Genomic DNA, 8077 nt, shown 5'->3' with positions numbered 1-8077 from the left:
GAATCTATATCCATCAGCCTCTCACCATGAGAGAGAAGAGATAAATGCGCAACAGTGGCTGTATGGATGTGACCACTAAATTACCTAGAAAATACTACTGTTTAAAGAAAAGCAGCAGTAGTAAACTACATGTTGAAGATTAAAGTCTGTAGAAATTGAGACGGTATAGAGTGGGAATGCCGAGGGAAGGGACAAAGTAAGCTGCAAATCCTTGGGAATGTTTTTCCCAGTTGTCTTTTAACATTAAACAGCCAAACTACCTTTCCTCTCGCCCAGTCTCCTATGCCATGACTTGCACAAAAAAGCAGTAGGTGAGCCAAATACCCTGGTACCTGCTGTGACCACCCCGAGATCAGCAACATCCCCCCCCCAAACTTTAGTGATGTTTCTTTGCCCCAAAGGGACCCAAACAGGACCGTGAGTGTGACCTGCTTTGACCAAACACAGAACTACCCAAACTGGAGCTGTTGCTGAGCCCTGTGCTTTGGGCAGTGCTAAATAATTTGGCCATCTGGAAAATGTCGGGGAGAAAAGATCTCTGGAAAGGCGAGAACTGCGATCCTTTAACTGGCCAGGAGGGGAACCGGAAAAGAGACTTCTCTTTTCCAAGGCAAGCAAGAGTGCGCAAGGCAGTGGGGGAGCGGGGCTGGGCTCTTTCCCTTGAATAGCATCAAAGTACACAAACAACAGGTTTTCCCCCTTCACAGGGCATCTCCCGAGCAGGGAAGGTAACAGGGCCAGGGTCAGCGCCTCTTTGCTGCTCCTGTTACCTTAGGGCCAGGCTCTCACGCAAGGTACTGCTGTGCCGCAGAAAGCAAGCCAGAGAAGTCACATCAGGAAAAGGCTGCTGGGTTAAAAAGCTCCTTCTGTGTCTGCGCCAGGCTCGGGGGTGAGGTGGGGACCAGGGGAGGCCCGCGGGGGCCATGGCCACGCACACCCACCGAGACACGACCGTCCCGCTCTGCTTACACCTGCGGTCTGAGGACGGGCGAGCGGTCAGTCACCGGGGACACACCGACAGCAGGGTTTGGGTACAAATCCTAACCGCTGGCAGCACCGGCTGGGGCCAGACTGGCTGACAGGGACCTCTTCACCCAAGAACTTTCAAACCATTTCCGATCAAATAAAACCCAACGAACAGACAAGCAAAACCCACCCAAACGGTGCCAGCTGAGGCCGAGCTCGGCTGCTCAGAAGCGAGCTCAGCTGCACTGGTTTTTAAACAGGGCAGGCTTTCTGCAGGAGTTCCTCCAGGGCACAAGGGCTCAGGCCAACACCGACAGATCCCTGCCCCTTCGGTGGCAATCGCTGCTGGCGCCTCCTGCCCTCCACGCTCTCCCGAGCGCCATTAAACAGAGAGGGAAGAGAAGCCAGTGCTCAGGCGCAGGGCAGCCCCTCTCCCCACCGCTTTTGTCCCCCTTCTCCCAGCGGGGTGCGCGCTGCTGTGGCCCCTCTGAACCGTTCTCTGACACACAGGGAAGGTGTTTTTCAGGAGAAAAGCCGCCCCCGAGCTCCTGGCTGCCTCCCTGCCACACCAGTCCCTCCTCCTTTAAATCCCGGCTCGTCTCCGACTCCTCACAAAATGTCTCCGTCGCTGCCTGCCAGACCTGGCTCCAGCCTCCCAAGAGCTAGCTGTCGCTTCGATGTCATTTGGGGAGGCTTTGAAAGGGGGGAGCTATCTTTACCCGCGCTGGGAAGCGCCATGCATGGCTCTGGCACTGTGCAAGTAATTAACAATAATGAAAAGTTGGGGTTGCCATGGATATGCTGTTCTATTTACAACGCGCATCTCTCCCCATCACCCAGACCCGCGCGGCAACCGAGGGAAATCAGAACCCCATTCACTGCCTTGGCGTGTGGTTTTATTTTTAACTGGGATGCTGTAACAGGAAGGCAGCCAGGCGGGACGTCGGGGCAGGACCGCGGCTGCTCCTGCCCCTGCTGCGGGCCGGCTCCTCCGCCGGCTGCCGGCTGCTTGGGCCGGTGCTTGGGAAGCAGCACGTGGGGTTTCCGTGCTGCCCTGCCTCACCCAGAGACCAGGACAGCTGCTGCCAGTGAAAAGAAACCCAATAAAAGTGCTTTTCAGGTACCTTTAACTAACTGGTCATGATTTTGCTGTAAAAAAAGGAAAAAGAAAAAAAAAAAAAAAAAGACAGTCCCCACCCACCGTTTTTGAGAACTTTGCTGCTAATGGGCCCTCACTTCAGACCCTGCTTTGGGACCCAGTGTTAGTTCAGAGGGGGGGAAGACGAAAAAGAGAAAGAGAAAATAAAGGAAAAACCATCGGCCCGGGGGTTGGTTTTGGCGGGCTGCTGCGCGGGCCTCGCATGTACGGCGCTCCGGGAACGCCAGACCTCGTTAGTACACTGCAGGCTCTCAGCTAAGGATTGCAGTTGGCTTAATTAGAGACTCAGGTGAACATGAAAGATTAAATATGGAACAAGGCTGGGGACAGGCGGGAAGACGGCCAGTTTGGTTAATGTGCCGATACGGGTACCTGCAGAATTAATTACACCAGGACCTGGGCGATGCGGGGAGGCTGTGGCTGCTCCATCCCAGCACGGCCTTAGTCACCACTAATAGCCATCGCACGAGGTATGCACGGTATGAATCTTCTTCAGGGCTGTGTTATTCGCCTGTCGTTAAAAGCATCAGTGCTGGGTTTTTTTTGGGTCTCACAGCTGCCGTCACACCAGCAGCAAACGCACTCGGCCCGTTGGTGACTCAGCCCTGGGAGGTGGGGGCTGCCTGCAGCAGATCCCGGGGGCTCGCCAGCGCAGCACCGGGCTCCCCCGCTCCCCACGGCCGCTGCAGCGCAGCAGATAACGCCGACAAGGAAGGCACAAGGAGCCCCAGTTTTAGCGCCTGCTCGAATTCCCGTCAGGTGGGGCCGGTGAAACCTAAACCACCTCCCTTTGGAGACAAACACCACCGCGCTGAACAGCAGCTTTCCAGCTGCGGTTAAAGAAACACCAGAGCCGCCCTCCTGGCCAGCGCGACACGAAAAAGGGAAAAATCCAAACCACTCGGCGATGCCCCATAGCGATCTCCTCTGCTCTTCCAACAAACTGGTTCAGCAGCCTTCCGGGAAAAGCCAGCACGGATTTATTAGCGAGCGCGGAAAGAGTGCGCGCAGTGGCACGGGGAAAGCAAACGCATTTCCACCCCCTTCCCTTCATCTGGAGCCGATGGAGGGTGCCAGGGAGCGAACCCGCCAGCAGCCTCACGCACACAAATACACACAGCCCCCCGTCCCGCTGTGCCCCCGTCCCGCCTGGCTGCTCCCGGCAGAGCCCAACGTGCTTTGGCGAGGGAACCACAGGCCAGACCACACATCCCAGCGCTGGGTCGGGACCGTGTGGGAACCCAACAGGCCTCAAATGGAGTAGGAAAGAGCACGAGAAACCCAGACGTGGGGTCAAGCACAAGCTCAGAGCACACGGGGTGCCCAGCGTTTTGGGCCTCTATGGCGTGGGAGCTGTTAGGCAATGCCTGCTCCACCGCAGGCTCCCCGCCGGCCCTGCGCAAGGATCACCTTTTGCACCTGAGAAAGCAACCTGGCATCCCTTGGGCTTTCCATACAACCACTAACATCTCATCTCTTTTGCAAAGCCTGTGTGGAAGGTCAATGTTTCATGCACCAGCATCTGCAGTGCCAGCACTCCCCAACCCTTCCCATTAAATGCGATGGGGCCGCGAGCTTGGAGCAGCCCTGCGCAGCGCTGGCGGGCAGGCTCTGCAGGAGCACGCCGCAGGCTGGGCTTCCAGGAGATGTTTGAGGTCCCTGCGATGGGGCAGAGACCCCGGCTCGGCTGCCCAGGAGGCAGGTAGTGATGCATGGGTTGGGACGGGGAGGGAAGGAGCCGTGGTGGGAGAGGTGCAAGGAGCAGCGAGCGCCTTTGGGGAGGCTGAGCTGCCAGGCCACGTCAGTCCATCAGCCCTCGCTTCCCCGCCTGGCCACAGAGCCTTTCCCCGGGGCGCGGGGAGAGGGGTCAGGGAAGGACGCGGAGCGTCACCCGCCAGCCAGGCCGGAGGCACGCACGCCGTGGCTCTGGCTCGCGTGGCTGCACGGCCCCGTGACTCAGTGGGCGAGCGCCCAGATGAAGCTCACCCCACCCTCCCGAGCCCAAACGGCACCCCGGCACCCCTCTGTGCCCAGCGTCTCGCCAAGGGAGCTGCCAAAACACAGCCCGTACCATGGGGTGCCTGCACAGCACACCAACTCTGCTCCCCTGCTACCCAACGAGGGGCCGGTCAGTGCAACGAGGGGACCCCTCAATACAACAAACATATAGTGGAGCTGCTCCCCATGACCACAGTCACCTACAGCCCATCAGGCGGGACAGCAGAAGGAAAGCTGGCCTTGGCGGATGGTGCTTTCCTCCGTGCGACGCAGACAGCCCGGCCAGGCAGCCAGGAGCAGGCAGGGATGCCCGGGCTGGCGGGGTGAGGCACGAGGATTGCCCTGGAGGTGACTAAGCCTCTGGCACGCGTGGCTCCCCACAGCCGAATGCGGCTGGGTGCAACACACCTGGGCTACGGAAACACTTCCCGCTTCACCCACCAGCCCCGTGAATCAGAGCACCCCGTGGATTTGGAAATGGTCATGAATCCTCGCAGCCGACTGCGCCCCAGGACCCCCTAAGCCACAATCTCCTCCTGCCCAGGGGGACTCGGGATGCGCTACCCGCTCTGCTCCTCGTGTCACTGGAGAGCAAACAAAACTCCTGCTGTGTTTTGCGAGAGGCCTCCGGTGACCGGTATTCGGCCACTTAAATTGTACGCGGTGACCTAAAGCTCAGGTTTTGTTCTCCCCCATTAACAAGCCATAGCCTGAGCGCCTGCTCAGGGATCTCTGCTCCGCGCTGTCACCTCGCATTGAACGAGAGGCGGCCGATGGCTCCGCGGCTGGATTTATCCCCAGAAGATCATTCACGCCCCTGCTGCCATTAGGGAGGCGAGGAGGAGAAGGCAGCACCCCAAAACCGTGCCACAGCTCTCATGAACGCCGTAAAGGTGCCGTTCGTCTGGGACGCCAGCGCTGCCGGGACGGTCAGTGCCTGTTGCTCCGTGGTTTGACCACCCTGGGATGCAGTTGTTGCTACCAAAAACCAGGAGGCCCCATGTCCCTGGGCTTTTTGCATCACGTGGGGACCTTTTTTTGCATCACGCCCGTGCAGGCGGCCGAAGGCGGGGAAGAGTAAACTCTGGCGTAGCCATGGAAACTGGAGAGGATGGATGGATGGCGCTGGATCCCTGCACACGCGTGCCACGGCCGTGCGGAAAGCAGCCATCTGCTCCCCACTCAGCCGGCCTGCGTGACCCTGCGGCTGCTGATCACATGCTGATCACAGAGCGTGGCAGGAAAACACCCCTGTGATTAAAGTAATAGCCCTAATGACCAGCTAATGGACTGCGGGTCAGACGCACCCTTCGGGAATGTGCCCAGGACTGCACCGTGCCGTGCTCACCCCAGCACGCCGGGCACGGCCGGTGCGTATCTGCCAGGCTGGGCTGCGGTGGGGCGGGTTTGAGCCCCTCCAATGCCATTGCCCCCAAAGGCACCGTGGGGCGTAATTGAGAGGGTCTGGTCCCGCTTCAAGCATCTTTTCCCAACGCAGTCTTTGTGCCTCTTCCAAGAGATGCACAGGTTCCTATGGGAAGCGGGGGAAACGTGCCCTCAACATGATGCCTGCCTCACGGGAGAGCTGCTGCTGCCCTGCATAACCTGTTCAGTACCTGATGGGAGCGCGGGCTGCCTTCCTGGGGCAGGGGGTCCCACGGAGGCACCGCTGGCCCTGCACGCCAGGGTAAGGGCGAGCAGGCATCCGAGAAAGCACTCGCTGCCCGACACCTCCCCTGCGCTCAAGGGCAAACCCTCTCGGTCCCACCGGCCCCTCCGCACACCCGTTCTGGCCAAAACGGCTCTTTGCAGGAGGGGTGGAGGACGCCAGCCTTTCAGCAGCACCCAGCCTGCCCAGAGTGCCCCGGCTCCTCCCTTCCCCGTCCCAGCGCCTGCAAGCGAACCCTTTGCCAGGGCTGAGTATGGAGGGGAGCTGACATTTCCTTTTCATTCCGGTACCTGCTACATTTGCTCCATCCTCGGGTCAAAGGCCTCCCAAGTTTCCCTCTTTGCATCCTCTAACCCACGCAAAAAAACCACATAAAGCTCCTGTCAGGGCGAAGGTTAAAAGCACAAGTTACACCAGCATTGAAAACATCCGTGCACAGTTGTGCGAGTAGTTAAGAACCACCCGGGACGAGCGGCTAGGGCTGTGCAAGAGCCTATTTCTCATTTAATGACGGCCAAATGGAGGGGAAAGGAGGGGTTTAGACGCGTGCGGAGGGAACCCCGCAGGTTGCTGAGGCTGCCACCCCAAAACCCATCCTCATCGTTCCCTACGCTGCCCGTGGCCGACACCAGCCCAGGCTAGCACTGCAAGGGCTCTGAGCCCCCAGCCAAGGGCATGGTCCCGCGACCCCAGCTCCCAAGGAGACAACCCCGGAGGTTCAGACCATCTCTCAGATCTCTCAATTTCTCGGTAGACTTGAGATCGCCCAGGGATTCGTCTCTGCCCCTGGCAGTGCAGCTCCAAGGAAGGCAGCAGAGGCAGAGCAGAGCTGATGCAACGTGGAGGCAAAGCAAACCTCGAGCTTGCAGAGCCAAAATCCTTACATTTTCATTTTTTGTCCTTTTGAGGTTTTCTTAATTTGTCTATTTTTGTTCCTCGCCCACCTCCGCGCTGAGTGTGACGAGAGCCTTCGCTGGAGAGGCAGGGTTTTAAGGAAGAGCGCTGGCTGTTATGAAGCAGCGAGGCTCTGGAAAAACAGCCTCTGGAGCAATAAACAGATTTGGTGCTGAGGGATGGCTCCATCTGGGCTGCTGAGTCATGAAACCTGCTGAAGTGAGATACAAGCCAGAGGGCTCGGGGTAGGGGAAGCTTCCTATTAGGGATTTTTGCTATTTTGGTCTGAACGTGTGACAACAAAACCAGAAAACGAACAAAAGCTGCCCGGAATGGCAACGCTTCGCTCCAGCAGCCGGAGGGTTAAAGTGGAGGCTGCCCTCCTCCTCCTCCTCCTCCTCCTCCTCCTCCTCCTCTCCCCTGTGCAGGCAGCCTTGTCCCATCCCCACCATGGTGTGGAGGCAGCTGGGAACAGACCCTTCCACATTAGTTTCCAGCCAAAGCCAAACTCTCCCCTTTGCCGTGCGGATCCCCCTGCCCACGCCATCCCTCCACGGGGACCCCAGCCCACCCTGCTGCCGGCACAGGACCAGCCTTGGCCCCTGGCCCCCAGCAGGGCACCCACGAGGAGCCAAGGGAGAGAGGGGCCCTCTGGGCCACCCTTCCTCTCCCCCGGTTGCCAGCGCGGGGAGGCTCAGGGATGTCCCCAGTCCACAAAAGCCAGGCTCAGCTCCCTCTCCTAGGGCTCTCCCCCTCCCCACAGGGCACCCACTTAGTCCCCACAGGGATCCTGGCACGTCCCCATCCTCAAAGGGACCCCACCACGTCCCCACAGGGACCGTCACTTGTCCCAGCCCCACAGGGGCCCCCGCCACATCCCCACACGCTCTGGCAGGGTCCCTGTGGGGACATGACACGTCCCATCCCCAACAGGGACCCCACCATGCCCCTTCACGGACCTGGCCACATCCCCACACGCTGTCACATCCTCACAGGGACCCTGCCACATCCCCCCGCCCACAGGGACCCTCTCATGTCCCCAGAGAAGCTTCGCCACATCCCTTCATTGACTCTGACACATCCCCACGCCCTGCCATGTCCCTCCAGGGACCCCCACTTGTCCCCAGCCCCCCAGGAACCCCCACTTGTCCCCAGCCCCCCAGGGACCCCCACTTGTCCCCACACACTATCAAACCCCCACAGGGACCCCGCCACGTCCCCACAGGGCCCTCGGGGAGAGGGCCCGGGCCGAGGGAAGCGCTGTCGCACCCCACCCGCCACGGGACACCGGCCACACTCGGCCTCCGGCCCCCCGGCCCCGTCGGGCAGCGGCGCCTTTAAGGCTGGGCCGGGCGCCAACTGCCTCCGCCCGGGGGCAGAGCCGGGCGGGC

The sequence above is a fragment of the Calonectris borealis genome, chromosome 19 (assembly GCF_964195595.1).
Source record: "Calonectris borealis chromosome 19, bCalBor7.hap1.2, whole genome shotgun sequence".
Classification (NCBI taxonomy): Eukaryota; Metazoa; Chordata; class Aves; order Procellariiformes; family Procellariidae; genus Calonectris; species Calonectris borealis.
The sequence above is the reverse complement of the archived record's forward strand: the minus strand, read 5'-3'. Positions refer to the sequence as shown.